At 42.7% G+C, this 17879-nt stretch overlaps 1 long non-coding RNA gene across 1 annotated transcript in view; it reads left to right on the top strand.

Annotated features, from left to right (window-relative positions):
* Positions 1-273: 273 nt before the first annotated feature.
* LOC120106000 (uncharacterized) overlaps positions 274-17879 on the top strand; it is a 32187-nt gene continuing 14581 nt past the window's right edge. The window contains exon 1 of the long non-coding RNA XR_005508249.3: positions 274-2496. This is a non-coding gene — a long non-coding RNA (uncharacterized LOC120106000). The remainder of the gene's footprint in view (positions 2497-17879) is intronic.

Genomic DNA, 17879 nt, shown 5'->3' with positions numbered 1-17879 from the left:
TTCAGCTTTATCCCTTCCAAAATGCTCTGCATCCTTCCCAGCAAAACAATATCATTTCCAACGTTTTCCCATTCTCCAGCATCCGCGGTTGATCCCATGTGAAGTCTCAAATCCCGCTCCACGGACAACGCTCACGTGTGCATGGCCTCCGCGTTGGCCTCTTCCGGATCACTCCCAACGGCGGATCAGATCAACTCTGAGAACAAGCTTATCCTCTTCCCATCGTATCCACGTCAACAAACCTCTCATGCTAGCCTTCCCCTGTTCCACGACATTCACCCAGAACCAATCCCATCCCAGATTCTCCGCTAGATTCCCTCCATCCAGATCCTCTCAGTCCACGCTCGCATTTCATCTCCCAAGTCATTCAAAGCCAACTTCATATCATCCTTCCCCGATCCGTGAACGCATCCCAGCACCCCACGTATCTCCTCCATCCTCCCAAGGATAAACCCAGCATCTCAACCTTCCGAGATCCTCCCAAACGGAACAAAGTCCTCCACATCTTTCTTTGCTTCGGAATTAAGTTCCAGATTCATCTAAACTTCTCCCGCGATGTAGATCAAGCTTCCGGCACCTTCACTCCCAACGCCCGAGCTGCCGAATCCCATGAATCATTCCCTGTTTCACGCATCTTCATCCCGTTCAAAATTCATTTCCCAGCATCCTCATCCTCTTCCCATCGGTTTCCACTCCCCAGTCTATCCACAGATAAGCTCCATCTTCTCTTCATCACAGAACAGAGCCATAATCTTCTTCCGGATTCGTTTCATCCATATCCCGCTGCCAGCCAGGATAGCTCCCGTATCCCATGAACAAAAAAAAAAAGAAGAAAAACCAAGCCTTGCATCCTTATCCAGCCAACGGCAGTACTTCCAAACTTCCCAGCTTCCCTGTTCAGAGTTCATCTCAGCCGTGAACAACAACCCAACATCTTAGGACCATCATCCACCTTCGAATCACCTCCCCTGTTCCCAACTGAAACCAACCTCCCGTGTGCATCCAAAGATCCTCTGTTCTCAGCCGTATCCCTCTACCAAACTCAGGATCCGATCTTACCTCCCAGCTCATGGATTCGTCTCCTCTTCCGGCTTGATCCCAGCTCCTCCAGCCGAGATCCCAACATCCAAGTTCATCCTCTGCATCTAGTTCGCATCTTTCTTAACTTCCGGATCATTTCACGTCCACAGATCCATCATTCCCAAGCTTCCTTTCTTCCGAATTGAAGTCCATCGACACGGGATAAACTCCAAATCCTTAACCAAATAGCATCCCATCCGAGATTCTCCTGAGCTTCATGGATCACGGATCATCACCTTCTTCTGCATCCTCCACGCGTCCGGATCAATTCCATCCAGCAGCATGCCTTCCGCGTCCTTATCTTCTCACTCACACGTGAAGCAAAATAGGGGAGGTGGGCAGCCTATAAAAGGAACCAGGACGTGAAGGGTGGGGGGCATTCCTACTCACCGAATAATCAATCATCGTGTTCCCAGGTGGAGTTCCCACAGAAGTCCAAAAGGGGGAGGAAACCGACGGGAGGAAGGAGCCAATCATCATGAAGTCCCCCTGCAGTGCGGCTGTTCAACTCTTCATGGAAGGCTAATCTTTTCACTGGGGCTGGATGCAGCCCTAACAAAGGAACACGGGTTTTATATTTTATTTTATATTCTTGGGGTTGTATGAACTTATTGTTTTTAATGGATATCTTCTTTTGAATCATATTTAATTTCTGTGATTTTAAGTATGATGTTCGTACAACTGTTCTTCATGATCACTAGGTAAATATAAGATAGTCCATGCTTAAGGAAGATGTGGTGTGCTACCGCATTAGTTTAGGATAGACATTGCATGCCAACTGAAGATGGATTATGCCTAAATTACTTTTGTGAAATTTTATTCGAATGCTTTTTAGGCTTGTAGCCAATTTGCATGTTAATCCAAGAATAAATTAAAATACAAATAACCCTTAGTCCAATATTAGTGGTGAATTCCTTGCCCTAGGTTCCCTCACACTGATATCACTTCAATTGCATTTTCATTAAATTTCTTAGTTTAATTTTCTTTACAAATTTCCCTTTTCAAATATTTTTATTTTTAAGAAAAACAACTGTACTCCAATCCCTGTGGATCGATACCCGTAATCACTATCCTACTAGATACGTGCTATTGCGTGGTCTAAAAAGTTGACTATCAATTTTTGGCGCCGTTGCCGGGGATTGCTGGCATAGTTGTTTTCTTTTCATAAAAATTAAAAAAAAAACTTTCAAAAAAAAATAAAATAATAATATATATATCTAAAATAAAATAAAAATATTCTCTATTTTTGTTACTTTTCCTATCTCGTTCATCTCTCTTACTAATTTTTGATTTTTCTTGATCAGGAATCGAAAAGAAAATCTGGGACGATCAAAAAGGGAACTGCTGGAAAAGGAATGCTGCAGAGATTTGCCTAAAAAAAAAAGAAATTTCGAAATTGCTGGGAAATTCTCTTTGGTAACCTCTAAACCTTTCTTAAATTAATTTTCTTTTTGTGGTGATTGTTTGATTTTAATTTCAGTAAAAGTGTGAATGCATGCTTGATACACATACACCAATTAATCCGCACATAATAAGGGCAATCACCCCAACAAAATAAGAACTGGATTTCATCACCAGATTCTTGCCCAAATTAGGTGAATCAATTTTCACATAGCTATCACTTTGACTAAAATCAATTAGACGTTGGCCCCTAGGGACATTCGAGCTCAATAGGACGAAGATCACCGAAAGTTGCACCAATTTCGCTCTGTGGCTCCGTTGATGTCTAGGCAAGCTTTGTCCCAAGGGAGACAGTTCATCTGTTCGAGGCAAGTGGTTTTTAAGTGGGACCTTTGCAACGCATCGTGACCCCCCCACTTACCTGGGAGCTTACCTGGTCAACTCAGTTCATTAGACTGGATTGGAGGCTTAGGTGCCCTCTTCAAACCAGTTAGGAGCTGTCTAGTGATTTTAGGAACATACTAGGATTTTATGTGTTTTTCTTTTTAATGCATGCTTGATTGTACTTAACTGATCAGAAGAGTATTAGTGTATGCTAGGGTGTCGTTCCAGATCTCCTGAATTAGTACCTTTCGATTCTGAAATAGAGCGTTCTATTAGGGCCCTTCGAGCTGAAATCCGCACCTATAGAACCATAGGATCTACTCCACTTATAGAGATGGCTGAAGAACAACCCAAACTCCTAAAGGAGTACTTCACTCCTTCCATTTATACCTCTCCATCTTGTATTCGACTACCTGATACCACCGCTGCTGCACATTTTGAAATTAAGTCTAGTGTCATCCAAATGCTTCCCTCTTTTTATGGACTCAACAATGAAGACCCATATAAACATTTGGATGAGTTCCTTGAGATCTGCACTACTGTCAAAATTCAGAACTTCACTGATGATGCTCTGAAACTTAGGCTATTCCCTTTTTTTCTTAAGGATAGAGCTAAGCAGTGGCTTCATTCATTAGAAGCTAATTCCATTCTTTCATGGGCTCAAATGCAACATGAATTTCTAAAAAAATATTTTTCTATAGGAAAAACAAACCAATTTAGGCGTGCTATCACGAGCTTCTCCCAATCTGACGGGAAAGAATTTCATGAAACTTGGAAAAAATTTAGAGACTTACTCCGAAAATGCCCGCATCATCAAATACCCAAATGGCAATTAGTGCAATGTTTTTATGACGGATTGACTGAACGAAACCGTCAGATGATCGATGCCGCATGCGGGGGTACTTTCATGCTTAAAAGCGACCATGAGGCATGGCAATTATTTGAAAACCTTAATGAAAATTCTCTCCACCATGCTTCCTCTGCTCGTCAAGCACCCCCGAGTTCTCAAAGAAAAGGAACCATATATGAAGTTAGCCAGTCCATAGGTCTATCTGACAAAATAGATGCACTATCCCGCAAGTTGGACTAGCTAATGTCTAGAGAACAATTTCCAAATTTTCTCCAAGCACAAGTTTGTGCTCTTTGCTCTAGCCCGTCTCACCCTATTCATGAATGTCCTTCGGCAGTTCAATTCCCTGAATTTGTGCAAGAACAAGTGAATGCTGCCCAAGCACAGTCCCGACCGGGTAATGATCCGTATTCTAATACTTATAACCCGGGATGGCGCAACCATCCGAATTTCTCTTGGAAGCAGCAGACTCCCAATACGGAACCTTATTCCCAAAACTTTCAACCATTCCAAAATGTTCATCCGAACCGTCCTCCTACTCACTATTCACAATTTCAACATGTTCCCCCTCCAGCACCCCAAAGAGATATGGCTTTTGAACAAAAAGTTTTGACTGCCCTCCAAGGACTCGAAGCCAATACACAATTGTTGCACTTCCATACCCAGTCTATTGCCAAATTAGAAACCCAGCTAGGGCAGCTAGCGAGTGCACTAAATAAAAGAGAGGAAGGCAAACTTCCAAGCCAACCAGTGAGTAACCCGAGAGGGCAGTACATGGCTCAAGAGACTCATCCGAATGATGTTCACCATGAACAAGCCAATGCCATGACCACCTTAAGAAGCGGACGCGTAGTGGACAATAAGGTTGGAGAAAAAGAACATAAGAAAAATGAAGATAGGAGTATGACTATGCCTAAAGAGATCCCAAACTCCTCTATGTCACCATCAAACCCAATATCGATCACACCTTTTCCACCGAAGGCCCCTTTTCCTCAATGTCTGAAAGCACCTTCTCCCTTTGGCATGAAAGGAACTTCATTGGAAGAAATAATGGAGGTATTCAAACAAGTCAAAATCAACCTCCCTCTCCTTGATGCCATAAAACAAGTTCCATCGTATGCCAAATTTCTCAAAGATCTTTGTACCCAGAAACGAAAATCTAGGACATATGTGCCTAAAAAGGTCTTCCTAACTGAACAAGTAAGCTCCATCCTCCAGCACAAAACCCCTCCAAAGTTCAAGGATCCTGGTGCACCTACCATCTCTTGTGTGGTAGGAGACAATTCGATTGATCGTGCACTATTAGATTTAGGGGCAAGTGTTAATCTTCTTCCTTATTCAGTCTATGAGAAGTTCGGATTAGGTGAACTAAAGCCTACTTCGGTGTTCCTGCAATTGGCTGATCGATCTGTCAAAATACCACGAGGAACAATTGAAGATGTCCTAGTCAAGGTAGATAAATTTTATTTTCCAGTTGATTTTATTGTCCTTGATATGGAACCTGTGCCGAACCTTAAGAAACAGATCCCTATGATTCTCGGTCGTCCCTTCCTAGCTACAGCCAATGCATGTATTAACTGTAGAACTGGGGTGATGGATATATCTTTTGGAAACATGAAAGTTAAACTAAATGTATTCCATGCCTCTGATCAACCTGCAAGGGAAGATGAGTGCTTCCTAGTTGACAAAATGGACGATCTTGTAGAAGAAGCCCTTCCCTATATTCTGGCAGATGACCCTTTGGAAGCATCTTTAGCCCATTTTGACATTGATAATTTTGATTTAAACAAGACCATAGAATACGTCAATGTCCTACTTGACAATCTGTCTCCCACAAATTCTCATCCTTGGTGTATCCGATATGAACCTCTTCCTACCCTTTCTAGTACGCCACAGTGCCCTTCCATCGAGTCCCCTCCCACACTTGAGCTAAAGCCACTTCCGGTAACTCTTAAGTATGCTTTTCTAGGACCCGAAGATACCCTACCTGTAATCATCGCGGCTGACCTGTCTGACAAACAGGAGAGTCAACTTTTGAGTGTACTCGGAGAACACAAACATGCAATTGGATGGTCCGTAACTGATCTGAAGGGGATTGACCCATCTATTTGCATGCATCGCATTCACCTAGAAGAAGATGCAAAACCAACCCGTGAAATGCAAAGGAGACTCAACCCAAACATGAAAGAGGTAGTCAAGAAAGAAGTAGTAAAGTTGCTAGATGCCGGAATCATTTACCCTATCTCTGATAGCAACTGGGTGAGTCCGACTCAAGTAGTACCAAAGAAGTCGGGCATTACTGTGGTTGAAAATGCAGAAGGAGAGTTGATGCCCACACGCACGACCACTAGCTGGCGTGTTTGCATTGACTATAGGAAGTTAAACTCCATGACTAGGAAGGACCATTTTCCTTTACCCTTTATTGACCAAATATTGGAAAGGTTAGCCGGTCAGGGTTTCTACTGTTTCTTAGATGGATATTCTGGATATAACCAAGTAGCCGTGTATCCCGATGATCAAGAGAAAACCACTTTCATGTTGGGAACCCGCCCATGCCGCTGATATTTCAAAAATTTTTCAGATGGCAGCGGAATCGGCATGCACGGGATCGACGTTCATCGCATGAACGTTGTTTCGAGACCTTTCGTAATTAGGTAAGAATTAAAACTTTTAAAACTAATAGGAAGATCAAATCTTCACCTTGCGCGGGTAGATGATCACCGCAAATCTGAATTCGTGGTTTTGGAAGAGGGTTCGCTTGAAGCCGTTCAAATATCCGGCCTCTACGGGTATCCACACGAAGCAGGATCCGATCCAAGTTCTCTATCTCACCGGGGTGCTAGCTCCCTTGCAAAGATAGCTTTGATGGCTGATGTCCTCTCTTTCAATCAACTCTTGATTGCACTAGAGAGGAGGAAGAAGAAGGATCTTGAAGAAGAAGAAGAAGATCAAATCCCTTCGCAGCCTTCTTCTCTTCACACGCGCTGAAGCCAAGGAAGAAGACCAAGAGGAGGGAGACGCCTCCTCTTCTTTTCCTTTGCTGATGGCGGCTGAACCAAGGGTGGAGAGGGAGAGGGTGGCCACGGCTTGGAGGAAGAGGGCTCTTCTACCTTGGGGCCGGCCCTAGTCCTCCTTTTATAAGGAGTGGAGCTCCTAACAATTAGGAGCTCCAAGACAATCTTCCAAAGAGGGAAGGGGGGCGCCGGCCCCTCTCTTCATGCCGCACACAAGGAGAGGAGGAGGGGCGTGATCCCTCCTTCTTGTGTTGCCCTAATCCTCTTCCAAAGAGGATTGGGTGCCTCTCTTATGGTTAAGTCCTAATCTAATTAGGATTGACCATATTGGGTTCAATCTACGCTAGTCCTAATCCAATTAGGACTTGAATGAACCATGACTCAATTGAACTCTTCAATCCTAATCCAATTAGGAGTCATGTTGATTCATTAGATTATTAATTAATTTAGACTTAAGGAATCCTAATCCAATTAGGATTTGTTTAATTTTAGTCCTAATCCAATTAGGACTCCATTTGAATCCGAAGTCCTAATCCAATTAGGATTTCTAGGAATCCTACTCCAAGTAGGAATCCAATTCAAAATTCCTAATCTCATTAGGATTGTAGGAATCCTATTCCAAATAGGAATCCCAGTCCTACTCCAACTAGGATTCCTAGTCCTAATCCAATTAGGACTCTAGGAATCCTACCCGAAGTAGGATTTGTGTTTAAGTCCAATTAATTAATTCCCTTTGTTCCTTCTTCAACTTCTTATCAATCAAATTGATTTCTTGTGATTCCTAATCACGATTTCAACCATCGGATCGGTCAATACTTCTAGTGTGTGTGACCCCATAGGTTCTATTCTGACTGGTAGTGAGATATATTGTGATCTCTATCACTATATCATTGAAAACTCCTTTCAATGGGTTGGAACGATTCCAACTCAACTCATTAGGGTTTATCGATCATCAAGATAATCCCTATGAGTCCCACCATCCACCAGTGACACCTAGCAGCATGTAGTGGCTACCCAGCAGAATGGAATGATGAACCTCTAGGTGCAATTAACATGTGATACAGTCCTACTATCGTGGATCCCTACAGGACGGAGGTCATGGACAACTCGTCAAACCTCATCGTCTGTCATATGTCAAGATTTGTTCGACTTGAGTTCGATAGTGGAAAACTCTTTTTCACTTTATATTACTGCCCTGGCCAAGGTCTTAGAACTCAGTCTAACAAATCACATAGGATCGCTCCTTTTCTATCAAGGTCGATAGATTCCTTATAGGTGCATACCCTACTCCTACAGTGAACCTACTGCAGCCAATCTACACTGCATGGACCCATATGGCTAGAGACCATGTATGTGTGCAGTCAAACTACAATAACCTCACTGTGAGTAGCCGAAGCACCGCAGGTCAAAGGACCAGTCACACTACTGCAACATCAAGCAAGTCACTGACGAGTGGATAGACATCCAAGTGACTTCTTGTCTTGGTCACGCTCAGTACCCTTGTTCTCTAACAAGCACCTGCACTATCACTTCAGTGTCCCTACACTGTGGACTCAAGTCTCGTCCATCCAGAAGAAAAGTGATCTGTGCACTGATCGGATCGATCACCGTCCTCGTGATGATCCATTGATCAGGAGCATTTAGAAATTAATCACCAATGATACATGACTCAAATTCTCAACTCTTGAGAATATGTATCATCATCTTATTAATTTCTTGGACGATTCATAGACACATAAACAATATGAATGAAAAGATGCCTTTTATTTATTCAATAATAAATAGTCAAGTACAAAATTATGTCCCTAGAATCAACAATGTGTCAGCCAAATTGGCTTCTAGGGCATACATCTAACAATCTCCCACTTGCACTAAAGCCAATTGGTCATATATCTTAGGCCCATCTTCTCAAGGTGGGCTTCAGTCTTTTGCTGACTCAGCTGCTTAGTGAACGGGTCTGCCACGTTATCCGCGGAGTCTACTCTCTGCACCTCTACATCATAGTCGCGTATGAAATGGAAGCGCCGCTCTATGTGCTTGGACTTCTGATGAGACCATGGCTCCATAGCTAGTGCTATGGTGCCAATGTTATCGCAGTAAAGTGTTATGGCATCTAATGACATTACACCTAACTCTGCAATTAACTTTTAATCAGAAGGTTTCCACTGCACCCTTAGATACGGCTTAACATTCAGCTTCTAAGGTAGAATCTATAATGATCGGTTGTTTGGAACTCTTCCAATTTACTGAACCACAATTGCACATATTCTGATGTAGACTTTCTATCATCAATATGTGTGCATCCTTCTACCTTCAACTCTGATCTTCTCCCAAAGACCAAGAACATGTCCTTAGTTCTTCTCAAGTACTTAAGACTGTTCTTTCACAGCTATCCAGTGCTTCTTGCCTGGATCCGACTGATATCTGCTTGTGACACTCATAGCAAGAGCTATATCAGGTTATGTACACAGCATGGCATACATGAGGCTTCCCATTGCCGATGCATAGGGAATCTTGCTCATGTGTTGAATCTCTTCAGCACCTCCTCTATGTACATCTTCTGTGAAAGGCCAAGCATTCTTTTAGATCTATCTCTATAGACCTTTATTTCCAAAATATAGGATGCTTTCCCAAGGTCTTTCATGGAGAATTCTTTTGACAACCAGACCTTGACCGAGGTTAGCATGGGAATATCATTCCCAATCAGGAGAATGTCATCTACGTACAGTACGAGAAAAACGACAGCACTCCCACTAACCTTTTTGTAAACACACGGTTCCTCTTCGTTTTTGATGAAATCAAACGTTTTGATTGCGTCATCGAAACGAGTGTTCCAACTTCGAGATGCTTGCTTTAGTCCATAGATGGACCTTTGCAGCTTGCAGACCTTGTGATCTCCATCACTGGAAGTGAAACCCAAAGGCTGTTCCATATAGATATCTTCATCAAAATATCCATTCAGGAAAGCAGTTTTCACATCCATCTGCCAGATTCCATAATCATGAAATGCTGCAATGGCAAGCAATGTTCGGATGGATTTTAGCATGGCTACAGGTGAAAAGGTCTCCTGATAGTCAATGCCTTCGCGCTGACTATACCCTTTCGCCACAAGCCTTGCCTTATAGGTCTCTACCTCTCCATCCGAACCTATCTTCCTTTTGTAGATCCATTTGCATCCAATAGGTACAATACCTTCTGGTGGGTCTACTAAGGTCCAGACTTGGTTGGAATGCATGGAGTCTAATTCTGACTTCATAGCTTCCAGCCATTTCTCGGAATCGATATCAGATATCACCTCGTTGTAGGTTTTGGGATCCTGTATGTGATCCCTATCTCCCACTAGGAACATTTCCTCGGTATCCTCTTCTAGTATACCTAAGTATCTATCGGGAGGATGGAAGACCCTACTAGATCTACGAGGTGGTCGAGGGACATCGTGTACTGGCTCTTTATGAATGGGTTCAATAGGATCCATGACTCGTTGCTTTTCAGAGACTTTCTCTTCAAGCTCAATTTTCCTCCCACTGCCTTTATCAAGGATAAACTGATTTTCCAAGAAGATGGCATGACGGCTCACAAACACATTGTGATCCTCTGAGACGTAAAAATTGTATCCTAATGACTCTTTAGGATATCCTATAAAACGAGCACTTATGGTCCTAGCCTCTAACTTGTCCGCCTGTAGTCTCTTGACGTGGGCCGGACATCCCCAAATCTTGAGATGACCCAAACTTGGTTTCTTGCCATGCCATATCTCATACGGTGTGGTAGGAACGGATTTAGAGGGAACTCTATTCAATAAATAAATCGCTGTGAGTAAGGCATCTCTCCAAAGGAACATAGGTAGATCAGTGAAGCTCATCATGGACCTGACCATATCCTATAGGGTCCGATTCCTCCTCTCTGACACCCCGTTGAGTTGAGGTGTACCCGGAGGTGTCCATTGTGAGACTATGCCGTTTTCTTTGAGATAGTCCCGGAATTTTCCACTAAGGTATTCTCCTCCTCGATCTGATCGAAGAGCCTTAAGAGGTTTTCCAGTTTGTTTTTCTACTTCATTCTTGAACTCTTTGAACTTTTCAAAAGACTCAGACTTGTGTCTCATAAGATACACATACCCATACCGCGAATAATCATCGGTAAAGGTAATGAAGTAAGAATAACGTCCCCTGGCTAGCACATCGAATGGGCCACATACATCTGTATGTACTAGGGTAAGTATTTCAGTGGTCCTCTCCCCATGTCCTACAAAGGGCAGTCTAGCCATTTTTTCTTGAAGACAGGACTCGCAAACTGGATATGACTCGGAAGTCAATGAGCCTAAAAGCCCATCTTTATCCATTTTGTTCATTCTGTCCTCTCCAATATGGCCAAGCCTGAGGTGCCACAAATATCTTTGGTTTATCTCATCTCTAGATCTCTTGGATCCTTTGGCACTCACATCTTGCTCGGTAACATTCATAGATACATCCATATGTAAATGATAGAGACTGTCAATCATGAAACCTCGTGCGACTATTTTATTTCTTAAATAAATATAACAGCAGTCTTTGTCAAATATAAAAACATGACCTTCCTGTGCTAGACATGAAACAGAAATCAAATTTCTACTAGCAACAGGTACATAATAGCAGTCTCTAAGTATTAAACTAAATCCAGACGGTAGTCGCAGATGGTAGGTGCCCACAGCCACAGCAGCAACTTTTGCCCCGTTGCCAACCCTAAGGGTTACCGCACCTTCCGCCAGCCTTCTACTTTCCTTTAGACCCTGCATGGTAGTGCACAGATGAGCACTAGAACCAGAATCTATAACCCAACTAGAAGTAGAAGAAACCGTTAGATTAGTTTCAATTATGAGCAAGTCTATACCTTCTGAAGGTGTGTCACCTTTGTTGTTCTTTAGGCTCTCGAGGTATGAAGGACAGTTTCTCTTCCAGTGGCCTTCGACATTGCAGTGGAAACATTTTCCTTTGTCGTTAGCCTTTTTCTTTTGAACTTCCTTCTTTTGCTTCTTGTCTTTCTTCTGCTTCTTAGCAGGCTTCTTTTTCTTCCAAGTAGACTTTCTCTTGGAACCAGAAGTCAACTCAGCAGTAAGGACATTGCCCCTTGAACCTTTCAAGGCTCCCTCAGCAGTTACCAACATGTTGATTAGTTCAGTCTTAGTGCATTCAATCTTATTCATGTGGTAGTTTACTATAAACTGACCAAATGAATCAGGAAGTGACTGTAGGATCAAATCCACTTGCAATTCTTTGTGCATGCCATACCGAGCTTCTCAAGCTCCTCTAGGTCCTTGATCATGGTCAGACCGTGATCATGGATAGACTGCCCTTCACGCATCTTCGCTTTGAAAAGCCTCTTGGACACTTCAAAACGAGCTGTGCGACTCTGCTCACCATACAACTCTTGCAGGTGTGCCAGTATGTCCCTAGCAGTCTTTATATTTTCATGCTGGCATTGGAGTTCATTAGACATGGATGCCATCATATAGCATTTTACTCTAATGTCATCATCCAACCACTTTTATGCAACTCACGCTGAACATCAGTAGGACGTGCTGGTAGTGTGGGGATATCTGAATCGAGTATGTAGCCTATCTTCTCACAGTCCAAAACTATTTTGAGATTTCTAAGCCAGTCTTTGTAATTGGTTCCGGTCAGTCGGTTGATCTCAAGAATACGGGTCAGAGGGTTTGAAGCCGACATTGTATCTGCAGAGAGTAAAGATTCTAGTTAGACTTTTGTACTTGATCCTAATCTGTTCTAAGGTCTTTTAGAACAAATATAACTCCCACTATTTTCTCGAATCCCTCACACTCCCCTGGTAGGGAAACGGAAATCCTACACGACTAGGGTTTCTAGTGGGTACTGCGGTCCCACCAATTTACATGCCACCTCACCTAACAGTTATTGGTGACACATAGATGGATGAGTGTACAACTCTTGTACAATGCTTCTCAAGCATGTTGCAGTGTAACTTGGTCTCTAAGCCATGAAGACCTCACCTAACAGTTATTGGTCCCATTTCTTAGTTAAGTCAGACCCACCGTATAACCGTAGGAATAAAGTCGTCATTGGGTCCTCACCTAACAGTTATTGGTGCCCAACCCCACCTTTACCCTACAACATCTCATGTCTATAGAGAGGTCCAGCCCCCCGATGCAACTTGACCACTGTGTCCAGCCGAGACAAATCAACATCAGAAAGGCCTTAGCAGCTCTACTACAGTGGAAGACCTATTGACTTAATATTGGTTAATCAGGTCTTAGTGTTTGCAACTTGAGCCCTTCATAAGAGGTAATCGAACAATTGGCCAGGTAAGCAGGTGGGAGGCTCCCCTTACTCAGAGAGTAAGGTCCTAATTAAGTAACCACCTTTCATGCTTTCCTAGACACCAATTAGATCAATTAATCTAATATGACTTGCTCATGTCGGTTCACTCTCGACTTGATTGAGGAGGTTTTGATTTAGGTCTCAATTGGGTTTGCTACATCACATGTAAACCTATCTACCCGACTCGCATTTACATCACATGCAAACAGCGCATCACAGGCAGTTATAATCGCAGCATCAAATTAAAGCTAAACTTTAACTAGGTGATGATCATGGATTCTAATTAGGTCGTATTACAAGCACATGCACATCAATCGATCAAGTGGTCTTCAACTCTTGAATTGGTTCCAAGCCTCCTTGATTCGATCCTTGATCAACTCTTGATCCCATCGCCATCAACCGCTTAGATCACCTTTCATCTCATGCCTTTACTTCAGCTTGATCGTTGATGTACATCACATCACAGAAATACAACCAGATGTAAAATAAAAATAAAAATAATTTACATCTCCTTTTAGGAGGCACGCAGGCCTCTCAAAACATCAAACAAGATGCATGCAAGCATCTGAAAAATTACATGACATCGCAGATCACATCACAGGTCATTACATTTGATACCAAAAGGGTTTGAATCCTATGATCATCACCGTATGCAACAATTATAATTTTCAGATCTGAAAACTAACTGATTGTATCATGACATAGGTCGCTGATCATGCTAATCATGATTCTAAACTTTGTAATCCCATTAACAATGCATTTAGAATCATCTTTTTATCACATAAAAATCAGCATGCAAAAAATCAGCACCCCTGAAAAATCTGCATGCAGAATTTTTCAGCATGCATGATCATTCAATTTTCAGATCTAATATGCCTTTAGATATTTAATTCTTACCTTAATCTACGAAGCCTAGGCTCTGATACCACTGTTGGGAACCCGTGTTGGGAACCCGCCCATGCCGCTGATATTTCAAAACAAAAATCAGATGGCAGCGGAATCGGCATGCACGGGTTCGACGTTCATCGCATGAACGTTGTTTCTAGACCTTTCGTAATTAGGTCAGAATTAAAACTTTTTAAAACTATTAGGAAGATCAAATCTTCACCTTGCGCGGGTAGATGATCACCGCAAATCTGAATTCGTGGTTTTGGAAGAGGGTTCGCTTGAAGCCGTTCAAACGTCCGGCCTCTACGGGTATCCACACGAAGCAGGATCCGATCCAAGCTCTCTATCTCACCGGGGTGCTAGCTCCCTTGCAGAGATAGCTTTTGATGGCTGATCTCCTCTCTTTCAATCAACCCTTGATTGTGCTTGAGAGGAGGAAGAAGATGGATGAAGATGGGAAGAAGATCAAAAGCCCCTGCAGCCTTCTTCTTTTTCCATGCGTTGGAGCCAAGGAAGAAGACCAAGAGGAGGGAGACGCCTCCTCTTCTTTTCCCTTTGCTGATGGCGGCTGAACCAAGGAGAGATGGAGAGGGGGTGGCCACGTGATGAAGAGGAGAAAGGTCCATCTAGGGCGCCGGCCCTAGTCCTCCTTTAATAAGGATGAAGGGCTCCTACAAGTTAGGAGCCCTTGACTACTTTCCAAGAGGGGGCGCCGGCCCCCCTTCTCTCTTCATGTCGCACCAACTAAGTGAAGAGGGGCTGATGCCCCTTTTACTTGGTTAACCCAATCCTCTTCCAAAAAGGATTAGGTGCCTCTCTCATGGTTTAATCCTAATCTAATTAGGATTAGCCAAATTTGGGTTCAATCTACGCTAGTCCTAATCCAATTAGGACTTGAATGAATCATGACTTAATTGAACTCTTCAATCCTAATCCAATTAGGAGTCATGTTGATTCATTAGATTAATAATTAATTTAGACTTAAGGAATCCTAATCCAATTAGGATTTGTTTAATTTTAGTCCTAATCCAATTAGGACTCTATTTGAATCCGAAGTCCTAATCCAATTAGGATTTCTAGGAATCCTACTCTAAGTAGGAATCCAATTTTAATTCAAAACTCCTAATCTCATTAGGATTGTAGGAATCCTATTCCAAGTAGGAATCCCAGTCCAACTCCAACTAGGATTCCCAGTCCTAATCCAATTAGGACTCTAGGAATCCTACCCAAAGTAGGATTCTTGTTTCAAGTCCAATTAATTAATTCCCTTTCCTTCTTCAACTTCTTATCAATCAAATTGATTACTTGTGATTCCTAATCACGATTTCAACCATCGGATCGGTCAATACTTCTAGTGTGTGTGACCCCATAGGTTCTACTCTGATTGGTAGTGAGATATATTGTGATCTCTATCACTATATCATTGAAAACTCCTTTCAATGGGTTGGAACGATTCCAACTCAACTCATTAGGGTTTATCGATCATCGAGATAATCCCTGTGAGTCCCACCATCCACCAGTGACACCTAGCAGCATGTAGTGGCTACCCAGCAGAATGGAATGATGAACCTCTAGGTGCAGTTAACGTGTGATACAGTCCTACTATCGTGGATCCCTACAGGACGGAGGTCATGGACAACTCGTCAAACCCCATCGTCTGTCATATGTCAAGATTTATTCGACTCGAGTTCGATAGTGGAAAACTCTTTCTCCACTTTATATTACTGCCCTGGCCAAGGTCTTAGAACTCAGTCTAACAAATCACATAGGATCACTCCTCTTCTATCGAGGTCGATAGATTCCTTGTAGGTGCATACCCTACTCCTACAGTGAACTTACTGCAGCCAATCTACACTGCATGGACCCATATGGCTAGAGACCATGTATGTGTGCAGTCAAACTACAATAACCTCACTGTGAGTAGCCGAAGCACCGCAGGTCAAAGGACCAGTCACACTACTGCAACATCAAGCAAGTCACTGACGAGTGGATAGACATCCAAGTGACTTCTTGTCTTGGTCACGCTCAGTACCCTTGTTCTCTAACAAGCACCTGCACTATCACTTCAGTGTCCCTACACTGTGGACTCAAGTCTCGTCCATCCAGAAGGAAAGTGATCTGTGCACTGATCGGATCGATCACCGTCCTCGTGATGATCCATTGATCAGGAGCATTTAGAAATTAATCACCAATGATACATGGCTCAAATTCTCAACTCTTGAGAATATGTATCATCATCTTATTAATTTCTTGGACGATTCATAGACACATAAACAATATGAATGAAAAGATGCCTTTTATTTATTCAATAATAAATAGTCAAGTACAAAATTATGTCCCTAGAATCAACAATGTGTCAGCCAAATTGGCTTCTAGGGCATACATCTAACAATCTCCCACTTGCACTAAAGCCAATTGGTCATATATCTTAGGCCCATCTTCTCAAGGTGGGCTTCAGTCTTTTGCTGACTCAGCTGCTTAGTGAACGGGTCTGCCACGTTATCCGCGGAGTCTACTCTCTGTACCTCTACATCATAGTCGCGTATGAAATGGAAGCGCCGCTCTATGTGCTTGGACTTCTGATGAGACCATGGCTCCATAGCTAGTGCTATGGTGCCAATGTTATCGCAGTAAAGTGTTATGGCATCTAATGACATTACACCTAACTCTGCAATTAACTTTTAATCAGAAGGTTTCCACTGCACCCTTAGATACGGCTTAACATTCAGCTTCTAAGGTAGAATCTATAATGATCGGTTGTTTGGAACTCTTCCAATTTACTGAACCACAATTGCACATATTCTGATGTAGACTTTCTATCATCAATATGTGTGCTTCCTTCTACCTTCAACTCTGATCTTCTCCCAAAGACCAAGAACATGTCCTTAGTTCTTCTCAAGTACTTAAGACTGTTCTTCACAGCTATCCAGTGCTTCTTGTCTGGATCCGACTGATATCTGCTTGTGACACTCACAGCAAGTGCTATATCAGGTTGTGCACACAGCATGGTATACATGAGGCTTCCTATTGCCGATGCATCGGGAATCTTGCTCATGTGTTGAATCTCTTCAGATGTGTTGGGGCACATCTTCTTGGAGAGATGAATTCCATGTCTTAGGGGTAAGAGACCCCTCTTGGAGTTTTTCTTGCTGAACCTCTTCAGCACCTCCTCTATGTACATCTTCTGTGAAAGGCCAAGCATCCTTTTAGATCTATCTCTATAGACCTTTATTCCCAAAATATAGGATGCTTCCCCAAGGCCTTTCATGGAGAATTCTTTTTGACAACCAGACCTTGACCGAGGTTAGCATGGGAATATCATTCCCAATCAGGAGAATGTCATCTACGTACAGTACGAGAAAAACGACAGCACTCCCACTAACCTTTTTATAAACACATGGTTCCTCTTCGTTTTTGATGAAATCAAACGTTTTGATTGCGTCATCGAAACGAGTGTTCCAACTCCGAGATGCTTGCTTTAGTCCATAGATGGACCTTTGCAGCTTGCAGACCTTGTGATCTCCATCACTGGAAGTGAAACCCAAAGGCTGTTCCATATAGATATCTTCATCAAGATATCCATTCAGGAAAGCAGTTTTCACATCCATCTGCCAGATTTCATAATCATGAAATGCTGCAATGGCAAGCAATGTTCGGATGGATTTTAGCATGGCTACAGGTGAAAAGGTCTCCTGATAGTCAATGCCTTCGCGCTGACTATACCCTTTCGCCACAAGCCTTGCCTTATAGGTCTCTACCTCTCCATCCGAACCTATCTTCCTTTTGTAGATCCATTTGCATCCAATAGGTACAATACCTTCTGGTGGGTCTACTAAGGTCCAGACTTGGTTGGAACGCATGGAGTCTAACTCTGACTTCATTGCTTCCCGCCATTTCTCGGAATCGATATCAGATATCGCCTCGTTGTAG

Source organism: Phoenix dactylifera, chromosome 9 (assembly GCF_051530095.1).
Source record: "Phoenix dactylifera cultivar Ajwa chromosome 9, Ajwa_hap1_PhDact_Kaust_v1.1, whole genome shotgun sequence".
NCBI lineage: Eukaryota > Viridiplantae > Streptophyta > Magnoliopsida > Arecales > Arecaceae > Phoenix > Phoenix dactylifera.
This window is presented reverse-complemented; position numbering and strand designations above follow the sequence as displayed.